This window comes from Staurois parvus, unplaced genomic scaffold (assembly GCF_062004578.1).
Source record: "Staurois parvus isolate SC_StPar_1 unplaced genomic scaffold, SC_StPar_1.0 ptg000061l, whole genome shotgun sequence".
NCBI classification, from domain to species: Eukaryota; Metazoa; Chordata; class Amphibia; order Anura; family Ranidae; genus Staurois; species Staurois parvus.
Genome location: NW_028317857.1, coordinates 12,330,869 through 12,343,722, shown reverse-complemented (window position 1 = coordinate 12,343,722; position 12,854 = coordinate 12,330,869).

The window sequence follows — 12,854 nt, the reverse complement described above, 5'->3', positions numbered from 1 at the left end:
TGGCTTTATGTAGAGGGTAACTAATCTGGAAGAAGTATACAGCCAGTGAAGTCTGTGCTATAATCTGCATACATTTTTCAGGTCAGTGACTCATCTAATAGAACCTGTAGTTTTAAAAACAGGTTAGCAATGGCAGCTCAGCCTAGTAGAGAACACAGTCCTAGTCTGCTGTTTGCACAATGACAGCAGTAGCATACCAGTGAAGTTATCTTTACTGTTTTCTCTTTGCTTTGGTATTCCAAACGGAGTCCCAACATACCCTGACATGCGTTTCCACACAGTAACACACTACTGTGTGTTGTAGTGCGCTGTGTTACAAAAATTACTACATGCACCTTTTTGGGTGCATTGGGCAGCCCATTCAAATAATTGGGCTGACTTAATGCAACCTTAACGCTGAAGATGTGGAGAAGTCAGGACCCCCAGTGAGACTTTGACCAGCTTGAACATCAGCCAACTAAATGAAAAATGAATGCCCTTCTGGTCTATGGACGTTTATTGTATGATGCATGTATGAGTCTAGTCAGAAAGTAAACTTGCTGCTTTAGGAAAAGAGGTAGCAGTTATACAGAAACTTTTTGCCTTGCACTAATTGGCTAACGCACTAGGAGCACAGAGGTCCAGGAGGTGGAAGGTTTTTCATTCTGGGGAAAAAGGTACAACAAAAAGGAAATAAAACCAGACACATGTCCACACAAGTTTTTTAGGATAATCAAAACCATAGCAGGAAACTTTCATGGGCATCAGTTGCTATTCGGGACCAGCAAGACTTCTCAAAAATAAATCTTATTCCTGAGACAGGCTAAAGCTGTCTTCTGGACCAATGTTCATATATTAATCAATATGTGACCAAATATATATAAATATATAGTATAGCCACAAATAATAGCGCTCACTAAATGAATAAATAAATGCCACCACCAAATCAAATCTGTGTGTGTGAAAAATAAATATTCATAGAATCCTCAAAGTCCAAACAAAGTAAAAAAACGCTCGCCGTAGTGTGATATCATTTGAAACTATTTATTCCAAAATATCCCTCATAAAACCGCACTATAACGATATCAAATAGTTTCAAATGGGGAATATTTTGGAATAAATAGTTTCAAACGATATCACACTACGGCGAGCGTTTTTTACTTTGTTCACATGTGATCTATGGAGTATATGGGATCTTTCAGCTGGAGTGAGCTAAGCTGTGGAGTACATTGATTATACAAGGATATGCTGGTTTTTCACCAGTATCTGGTGAGTGTGTATTTTGATGGGGTGTTGAGCACTGGATTATGCACTGGTGACGGAAGACTTCATAACTGCATTTATTGAAGATCATATATGGATGTGTGGACTTTACTGAATGGACTTTGAGGATTCTATGCATATTTATTTATTTTTCACACACACAGATTTGATTTGGTGGTGGCATTTATTTATTTATATATTCATTTAGTGAGCGCTATTATTTGTGGTTATATTTTATATTTATATATTTTTGGTCACATATTGAGTATTATTTTGAATTATAGGGGATAATAGCAGCTCCTATTACTTATACATTGTATTTTTGGTTATTGGAGTCCAGGGGCACGATGATGTACACCTTGGAATTTATTGATATTAGCATTGATATCATTTACCAGGGTTTATATATTTTTGTATTAATGTTCATATATTACTCATGGTGTCTAGAATGTTAATTTTCATCTTCATAAAATGCGCAGTGTGACTATAGTGTGAATAGAATCTCAGGGAGTATTAAGGAGCAATTCATGCAGGAATACAGAAACATTATACAGGTTGGCAAATGATTCTCACAGTTAGGGTGTTATATATAGCAGTAAAAACAGCTATAAAGCGAGCCATCGCAGACCTCTCTAGCTGTATGCACTGTGAAGTAAACCATTTTCAAAGATCACAACAGCTCCATTCACAGTAGTTTAGCTCCACATTGAATGTTACACATATGCACATTTTCTGTGTAGTAGGACATCCCATTACCTTCACTGGTCTGCCCTATGTGCTACAAACACGGAAAAGTAACTCATGCATCTTTTTAAGATTTGCTTGTTCTGTGCTTTTAGTACCATGCATTCTTGTGTGTGCAACAACACAATTCTTGCTTGGCTCATTTGTGATGCTATTACAATGAATGGCGTTGCACGTGTGACAAGCCTTTGTGTACAAACGAAAAATTGCACGTTATCATGCTTCACTAGTCTAAATGGGGCCTAAAGTCAGGTTGGCTTTCAGTCAGTTTCTAATAGCTAAGAAATCAGTTATGTGTTTACATTAGAGGACTGGCAGTCTGCCAGGATTCTGTAACTATAGTTAGGCCTCTTTCACACGGGCATTCCGATCAGGTCTGCCTGTCAATTTTTCAGGCAGACTTTATTGAAAGCTCCATGCAGCTCTATGGACAGGGTGATGTAAATGGTCTTGTGTTTTCTTACACCCACCTACCTCTGAAACAGTACAGGTTAGGGAAAAAAGGAAAAGGTCCTTTTCCCATTTTCTTGCACACCTTAATGTGGCAGGTAGGAGGTAGCCTGATGTAAACAGACACTCATCTGTTTATATCTGGATGCCCATAGAGCCATCACAGGTCCACCTCTGTCTGATGTCAAAATATGGGGAAATGCTGAATAGGCACAAATGTTGAAACATTGCCATCAGTTCCATTCAGCTCTGATTCAGCATGAGATCCAGTCACAGATCCACTGCTTAACTGGGCAGACCAGCTCTGTGTGAAAGAGCCCGTAAGGGGAAAAAGGTTGTGATTTCAGTGCCTCTTTTGTAAACTTTAAAAGTGAATTTCCCCACAAATCCTATAGCTACAGATGTAACTGATGGTTTTCTTTTTAAAGTGCGTTCACTGTTTGTTCAGAACATGTAAATACTTTAGTGTGCATAGGCTGCTTTTAAGGCTACAGTGAGCCTGAAAAACAATTGCACTGTCTACCTGAGCCAGAGATCTAACTCCTAATATTGGCCACTTATGGAGTGGGCTGGAAAGGATCAAGCCCTGAAGCTTAGGCCTCTTGCACACGGCACTGATGTTTGAGCATCTGCTTTTTTAGATGTAATTTCAGGCATTGGCTTTGCGCATATTTGTGTATATTCATGTGTGTATTCACGCACATGTGCATGCACACTATATTCTTAGGGAAAATTCATTAAATGCACGAACGTGGTGCAAATTACTGACCAAAAACGCAGATTTTCCTATTTTATTTTTACTATGAATTATGCAACACTTGTTTGCAAAGATACATTGTTAATAATGGGCTGTGCTGAGCTTTTTTCAGCTGCAGTGTGCAAGAGGCCTTAAGGAGGACCTTTATTGTGAAAGCTGTGCAAATAAAGGCGAGTGTAAAAAGGACTAGTCTCCAGGTTACCTGTAGGCTCCCTGCAGCTAATATTTCCTCATTACTGACTTATCATGACTTGTTTAGCACTGTGTCTCTGTATGGTGCCAACCCACTTGGTAGAAGAGCAGGACTTTGCTTCCTGATATCAGAGCTTTCCTGCTGATGACTAGTGACTGCTTGACTGCTGGGTGAATGAACAAGAATCAGGAGCGGTAGTGTCAGGGGTCAGGCTCAGAGACCATTCGCTATATTAGTAGAGATGCTCCCACCAACCAGCAGGATAAGTACAAATGCAGGTCACCTTGGCATGTGACGTGGGCTTATCTGAGGTGCGAGGTCAAGCACTAACCAGCATTCACCAGAGCTTCTGATGAGGTGAACAAGCTGGAGTCCAGTAGCAGATATAGCAGGTAAGGATCAAGCAGAAGGTCAGTAAAAAGTGGTTGCAGGTTGGGATCAAACAGAATCATAGTTGAGGAACAAGTCAAAGGTTGGTAACAAGAGGTAGCGAAGTTACGGACAGCAGCAGGAGTGATCAGAGTGAGATACTAGCTGGAAAGATCACAATAATCTGGCAAAAAGTAAGTGTAGAAACACAGCTTAAATCAGGAAGTTCATGGGATGACCAAAGATTTCTAGGTTCACCGGAAACAAGATACAAGGCAAGATTTTTCAGGGCGCTGCTCAGCATCTCAGGTGGCTCAGAAAGAAGCAAACCTGTGGCTTTGGGGACAATTCACTAAGCGGTATCTTACCGCATCCGAATATGCGGTAAGATACCGCACAGCATTTAAAAAAAAAAAAAAAAAAACCTTGGCATTTACTAAAAAAAATGCTACTAAATTACGGCATGAGTTATTTTCATGAGGTATTTCAGTAGTGAAAACCATGCGTTAATGTTTCAGCTCTCAGCAGGGTTCCCCACTGACAACTGAACATAAAAAAAGAATTGCTGGCAATTAAAAATTAAGCAAAAAAATGGTCCCCCCAAAATCCTTACCAGACCCTTATCTGAGCATGCAGCCCTGCAGGTCAGGAAAGCGGGAACGAGTGAGCGCCCCCACCCCCCATGTTGATGGGGACAAGGGCCTCTTCCCCACAACCCTGCCTGGTGGTTGTAGGATTCTGCGGGCAGGGGGCTTATCGGATTCTGGAGGCCCCCTTTAACAAGGGGGCCCCCAGATCCCACCCTCCCCATATGAATGAGTAAAGGGTACATGGTATCGCTACTCATGCACAAAAATAAAAAAAGGTGAAGTGTAAAAACAAAGACAATAGGAAGTTTTCGACAAGTTCTTCATTAAAAAAACAAAAAACTAAAATAATGTCCCCAGGTGTAGATCCAACATTAATCATGATGCCCGCCGTCACCACCAACCCGAAAAAAGGCTCCACTCTCAACGTTGGCTCCTGCTGTCTAACAGCTCAGTTGGCCTGACAGTTCTTAAATATCTAAGGAGCAGGGCCACCCTGTGACTTCACCTGGGTGACCCTACCCCCTTGTGACATCATACCCAGAATGCATCACACAGGGGGACCTGGATCTGGGGGGCCCCCTTGTTAAAGGGGGCTTCCAGATTCCTATAAACCCCGCACCTGCAGACCCCCACAACCACGGAACAGGGTTGTGGGGAAGAGGCCCTTGCCCCATCAACATGAGGGCAAGGTGCTTTGGAGGGGTGGGAAGCCCTCCCTGCCCCAAAACACCCCCCCCCCATGTTGAGGGCATGTCACCTGGTATGGTTCAGGACCCTTTCCTGACCTGCCAGGTTGCATTCTTGGATAAGGGTCTGGTATGAATTTTGGGTGGGGACCCCATGCCTTTTTTTAAATTATGGGATTCCCTTCAAGATCCATACCAGACCTGAAGAGCTTGGTATGGATGGGAGGGGCCCCGTGACATTTTTTTGCTTAATTCTTTATTGCCAGCAATTCTTTTTTTGTTTAATTCAGCTATCAGCAGGGAACCCCACTGACAACTGACTAACAGATGTGGCGACCACACACTCCTTAACAATCCATGATAGTTATTGACAGAGACCAGTACATAGTGCATGCCTGGACCATTACTTCATTACCGCATGCATTTCATTATTTATTTCCTTTTGTGAAAGTGAAGTGAAGGTATATGCTCCCTGTGACTGTGTGTACAGTGTTGTGCTGCCATCTGTTGGCGTGTTACAAAACTAGTCTCAAAAATGTTTGCTGCCGCATCATATTATTTGCCATACACAAGGTAGATCCCAACGAGGAGTGCAATGCCCTGAGAGAAATGTGTTGTCCATCATTGTCTTCAAATTTTGTTACTTTGCGCTTTTATGTACCCTGGCATGTTTGTTAGAGCTGACTCATGTTTTTTTTGTCATGATGATGTCATGCCCTCACTCTTATATGGTTACATTTTTGTTTATGGCTATAAAAACTTAAAAGAATTTTTAAAAAGCTTACAGTGACTCCCAGCACTGTACGCACTCCATGCATGGCAACCGTTTACAGGTCATCATGGACTACGAGAGTGAGACCATCATGAAGCCTTTATAAACTGTGCGACCATAAATATGCATGTAAATGTGAGCAGATTGTATTGATTGAGAACACTGTTATCGTAAGAATAATGTATATCACAATCATGGCCAATTCTGCAAACACAGCCATATAGTCAGATGTCAATGCGGAACTATTTTGTATAGAACCAAGTTGATATGGCACTACTGTAATTCATGTTCTATATAAGTCAGATTGTAGAAATTGTGCTGAATTGGGGTGGATCCCTCTTATATATAAATCCTAACTGAATTACATGTAGAAAAGAAAGTTCCTATGATGATGTTTAATAGATTCTGGGAATGTACAGTCCTCCACATTAAACATCTGATTTGAAGATCTTGGAAATGTTTTGAAGGTTATTTTGATGGTCGTGTTTTATTTTTCACAAATATATATAAACGCAACTGTTTATCTGTGTTCTTTGGGTTTTGACAAACATGAGTGATTTATCTGTGCTGACTCTGGCATTTCATGTATATCCCCATAAGCCAAAAAAAAACAGAATGACTACCGTGTGATGGATTTTTTGGGAACATCAGATCTGCAGAGAGATTTATAATTATTGATTTATATTTCTTGCTTTATGGTTTGAGTTTAAATTGATTCAGAAATTCTTTGCTGACATTGTGAACAAAAGAAGTGCAAGAGGAGAATATGAAAACAGACTAGGGTGTGTGGAATGGAGAAGTGGCTTGTATTTAGTTTAAATGTACGCTACCAGCTAACATGTATATAAGGGACACAGTCTACCTGCAATGGGCTTCTGTTCAAGGTATTCATATGCTGTACGTTGGTATGCTTATCCTCTGGAAACACCACTTTCTAAAATGAACTGAATATTCCCAGCTCCACCTACTGCAAGCCTTATGACTTCTCCCATTGATTGGCTTCTTGACACACCCCCAAGGCCCTATTTTTGTATTTGGTTTCACACCCAGGACCTCCCCAAGCTACTTGGTGTAGTTGGGTTAAAGCAGGGGTATCTAATTGAAATTCATAGAGGTCCAGTCAGTGAAAATTTTCTTCCAGTGGAGGTCAGAATCGCATGTTTGTGCAATAACTCAGATCCTTCATATCACAGCCCCCATTTCTTCTTAGGCTAGGTTCACATCTCTGTGGCTGGGGAACATATGTAAAATCACATATGTTCCCTACCTACAGAGAAATGCACTGCACTTTAGAAAATGCCTGGAGGTGCCATTTATTCTTAATGCCAACCTCACACATCAGCACCTATGGCACATTTTCATGAGCACCAAACCACATGGTCCTGCAGCACTGTGCAGCTTGATCAGGACTTCTTGTCCTGCATTTCTTTTCGGTAGGGCAGCCCCACCCACATCATGTGCGTGCAAACACACATGCACAGATCTGAATCAAGCCTCATATCACAATACTGTTCTTACAGCAGTCCCCTTAGTACCCCCTTCACATCAAAATCCCACTTCACTTTACTGTCCTCTGTCCCCCTCACATTACTGTCCTTAGCCCCCCATTACTGTCCTCAGACCCACTCACATTACTGTCTTCAGTCCCCCATTACATTATTGTCCTTAGCCCCCATTTATTGTCCTCAGCCCCCCCCCCTCACATAAATGTCCTCAGCTCCCACCCCTAACAAAACTGTCGTCAACCCCCCCCCCACATTACTGACCTCAGCAATCCCATTAGTGTCCTAAGCCCCCCCCATTACTGTGATCAATACCCCCTTGCATTACTGTCCTCAGCTCTGCAATTGCTGTCATCAGCCCCCTCTCATATTACTGTCCTTGTTCCCCCACTACTGTCCTCAGTCCCCCTCACACTACAGTCCTCAGCCCCCCCCATTAATGTCCGCAGACCCCCCCCCCCATTATTGTTCCCAGTCCCTCTCATTATGGTCCTCAGTTCCCTCCATTACTGTCTTGAGCCCATCCGTAACTGCCGTCAGTCCCCCCCTTAAATGTCCTGTGCCCCCCATTACTGTCCACAATGACCCCTTTTATGTCCTCAGCCCCTCATTACTGTCCTGAGCTCTCCTCTTAACTGTCCTGAGCTTCCCCCCATTACTGTCCTCAGACCCCCCCCCCATTACTGTTCTCAGTCCCTCTCATTATGGTCCTCAGTTCCCCCCATTACTGTCTTGAGCCCATCCATACCTGTCCTCAGAACCCCCCCTTACTGTACTCAGTCCCCCCCTTAACTGTCCTGTGCCCCCCCATTACTGTCCACAATGACCCCTTTTATGTCCTCAGCCCCTCATTACTGTCCTGAGCTCTCCTCTTAACTGTCCTGAGCTTCCCCCCATTACTGTCCTCAGACCCCCCCCCCATTACTGTTCTCAGTCCCTCTCATTATGGTCCTCAGTTCCCCCCATTACTGTCTTGAGCCCATCCATACCTGTCCTCAGAACCCCCCCTTACTGTACTCAGTCCCCCCCTTAACTGTCCTGTGCCCCCCCATTACTGTCCACAATGACCCCTTTTATGTCCTCAGCCCCTCATTACTGTCCTGAGCTCTCCTCTTAACTGTCCTGAGCTTCCCCCCATTACTGTCCTCAGACCCCCCCCCCCCATTACTGTTCTCAGTCCCTCTCATTATGGTCCTCAGTTCCCCCCATTACTGTCTTGAGCCCATCCATACCTGTCCTCAGAACCCCCCCTTACTGTACTCCGTCCCCCCCTTAACTGTCCTGTGCCCCACCATTACTGTCCTCAATGACCCCTTTTATGTCCTCAGCCCCTCATTACTGTCCTGAGCTCCCCCCCATTAATGTTCTCAGCCCCCCCCCCTTCACACCCCCCTACCTCCTGTCCTACCTTACAGAGACAGGGAGGAGGGCTGGTTGACACAGCAGGTTTGGATGAGGGGGAGCTGGAAGCTGGTGATTGTTTGCTAGGACCGCCCTGCATCCTAACAACCAGTTATCTGCTTGGTATATCAGGCAGCCACTGCCTTCTATCCAGAGTTGTCCTGTCTCCGGCTGTTGGCTCTGTGATCAAGATCAAGTATGGTACCTTTTCTTATCAATGTCCAGGTTTTGAGACTCTGCTATGAGAATGGGCACTAAGTCACAAAGGGAAGGAGGATGTCACCAATACACCGAGGATCACCAATATGGGTCCAAAAGTTTAAATGAACGATTACATAGCTACAGCAAGGCAACGTTTCAGAGTCTCACAGGACCCCTTCATCAGGCATGTGAGGCAAGACTCTGAAATGTTGCCTTGCTGTAACTATGTAATCGTTCATTAAAATTTTGGACCCACATTGGTGATCCTCGATGTGCGGGTGACATTCTCCCTTGCTGATTCTGTTTGGTTCCAGCCAACAGTCGCTGCAGCACCCACTTATACACACAGACATTTTTAACGCAGGAACGCGTGCGTTTGGATTGTACACTTGCATTCTGGGCACTAAGTCACAACACCACTTTTTTCTTCCTGCACATCACTTCAGGGGCTAAGACTGGGGTAATTTTTATTATCAGGCTTTGTATTTGCTCTCCACATTTTGTATGTGCGTTTCTTTCACTTACAGAAGGTAGGGTGTGGGTTTTTGGGGCTTACCCTAAAGTCTAGTGGGAGGATGTGTAGTCCTTCTTTCCTCTCTTGCCTTGGAGTCTTGTCTTCAGGGGAGCTCCTAAGCTGGTACTCAGTGGTTTGCTTCAGCTGGTGCCAAGGAGAGGGGTCCACTGGGCCTTTTGGTTAGGTGGTCCATAGTGTGTCTTGCACCCTGGAAGAATCAGAAAAGGGGTCTTTCCTCTTTGTGAGGGGACCATATGATATACCCTAGTTCACTCTTTTGTGTTTGTTCACTTACACTTTTTTGGCTCACTTTGGTGCAGGGTAGGAATTCTTGTACAATGACAATGTGCACTAAGCATTCCCTCCTCACACCAGGACATTCACTGTTGCAGTGAAATCTGTCAACCTTGCCATACAGATGCAGAAGCAAATGTTTTATAGATTATGTTATACAGTGAACTAACTAAATATTTGATCAGCTGCTGATGTTGAATGTTTGCCCACTCACAAAGAAATGATCAGTCTAAAAATCGAATGGTAGGTGTATTGTAACACTGAGAGACAGAATAGCAACAAAAAATTCAAAAGAAATGCATGTCTAACAAATTATGCACTGATTTGCATGTTCATGAGGGAAATAAGTATTTGACCCCTTCACAAAACGTGACTTAGTACTTGGTGGCAAATCCCTTGTTGGCAATCACAGAGGTCAGTGTAGTTGGCCACCAGGTTTGCACACATCTCAGGAGGGATTTTGGCCCACTCCTCTTGGCAGATCCTCTCCAAATCATTAAGGTTTGGTGGCTGACTTTTGGCAACTCAAACTTCCAGCTCCCTCCACAGATTTTCAATCAGATTAAGGTCTGGAGATTGGCTAGGCCACTCCAGGACCTTAATGTTCTTCTTCTTGAGCCACTCCTTTGTTGCCTTGGCCATGTGTTTTGGGTCATTGTCATGCTGGAACACCCATCCACGACCCATTTTCCAATGCCCTGGCTGAGGGAAGAAGGTACTCACCCAAAATTTGACAGTACATTGCCCCGTCCATCGTCCCTTTGATGCGGTGCAGTTGTCCTGTCCCCTTAGCAGAAAAACACCCCCAAAGCAGAATGTTTCCACCACCATGTTTGACAGTTGGGATGGTGTTCTTGGGGTCATAGGCAGCATTCCTTCTCCTCCAAACACGGCGAGCTGAGTTGATACCAAAGAGCTCGATTTTGGTCTCATCTGACCACAACACTTTCAACCAGTCCTCCTCTGCATCATTCAGATGTTCAGTGGCAAACGTCAGATGGGCCTGGACATGTGCTTTCTTGAGCATAGGGACCTTGAGGGCTCTGCAGGATTTCAATCCTTGTCAGTGTAGTGTGTTATCAATTGTTTTCTTGGTGACTGTGGGCCCAGCTGCCTGGATATTCTGTAGTTCTGTGATGATTCCTCACTGTTCTCATGATCATTGACACTCCACGAGGTGAGATCCTGCTTGGTGCACCAGACCTAGGGAAACTGACAGTTGTTTTGTGTCTTTTATACAGGTAACAAAATGAGATTAGCAGCACTCACTTTAAGAGACTGCTTCTAATCTTAGCTTGTTACCTGTATGAAAGACACCTGGTAGCCAGAAATCCTGCTGAATGATAGGGGATCAAATACTTATTTCCCTCATGAACATGCAAATCAGTGCATAATTTGTTAGACATGCATTTCTTCAGAATTTTTTGTTGCTATTCTGTCTCTCAGTGTTACAATACACTTACCATTTGATTTTTAGACTGATCATTTCTTTGTGAGTGGGCAAACATTCAAAATCAGCAGGGGATCAAATACTTATTTCTGTCACTGTATGCAGATCACATGGTTCAACTGCTGCATGTATGGACAGCCTGAAACAAGAGAGATGCCAACTGGTCATCCAGTCCCTGAAACGGAAAACACTCAGGACAGCTAGGACACCATTCCTTACCATAGTTATAGAACTCTGTTCTTCTATGTGCATAAACACAACATCCTCTTCTGACTTCACATAAATGATTTAGTAAATTATGTCAGTCTACAGCTGTACATTGCTCTTTTTATTTCATAACCAAACATCACTTGAAGATTTATAACATTTTTTTCACAAAGTCCAGTTGCTCCCTCTGGTGGCAATTATGATGTAGTTACCATCTGGATTTGATACACTATGAAAAAAATGTATTTCAAATATATGTATATATACAGAGCTCAGCATAACTGAGTACGCCCATTTTGAAAAATAACATTTTAATCAATATCTCGATGAACACAAGAACAATTTCCAAAATTTTGACAAAATTGAGTTTTATAGAACATTTGTTTAGCTCATTACATGAAGTAGGGTTAGTAATATAACTTTGATTACAAAATCTTCAGTTTTACTCAAATTAGTTGATGCAAAAATGGACACACCCCACACAAAAACTACTACATCTAGTTTTTTGTATGACCTCCAGGATTTTTAAGGACACCACCAAGTCTTCTAGGCATGGAATGAACAAGTTGACGACATATTGCAACATCTATCTTTTTCCATTCTTCAAGAACGACCTCTTTTAGAGCCTGGATGCTGGATGGAGAGTGATGCTCAACTTGTCTCTTCAGAATTCCCCATAGGTGTTCCGTTGGGTTCAGATCAGGAGATATACTTGGCCACTGAATCACTTTCACCCTTTTCTTCAGAAATGCATCAGGGGCCTGTACTCTGGTCGTCGTGCACTGTTCCAACATGACAATGATCCAAAACACACATCTAAGGCCATTGTTGCATTTCTGAAGTCGCCAACTTGTTCATTCCATTCCTAGAAGACTTGGTGCTGTCCTTACAAATCATGAAGGTCATACAAAATACTAGATGAAGTAGCTTTGTAGTTTTTGTTGTGGAGTGTATTCATTTTTGTATCAACTAATCTGAGTAAAACTGAAGATTTTGTAATCTAAGTTATTTTATTAACCTCACTTCATGTAATGAGCTAAACAAATGTTCTATAAAACTTAGTTTTATCAAAAATTTGGAAATTGCTCTTGTGTTCATTGAGATATTGATTAAAATCTTTCAAAAGAGATGTTTTCATTTATGCTGAGCTCTGCATATATACACTTCCATACCACAAAAATCTGGAATTTGTCCTGCTATGCAGTTGATCAAAGAGAGTGGCCTTTATTCTGTGCCACAAATTTCTTTATTTGCAAAACTAATTGATATCATTCTTAATAACCTTTTTTTTTCTTTATTCAGGATACCTACTACCAGCAGCTCAGGGGAGTTGCAATGAGTTCCAATGTCAACCTGTCGTACGCATGTACGTTTATGGATGATTTTGAACACAAATATATATATATATATGGATGATTATTTCAAAAAACATTGCGCCAGTTGGTGGTGCTACATTGACAACGTGTTTGCGATGTGATGGGG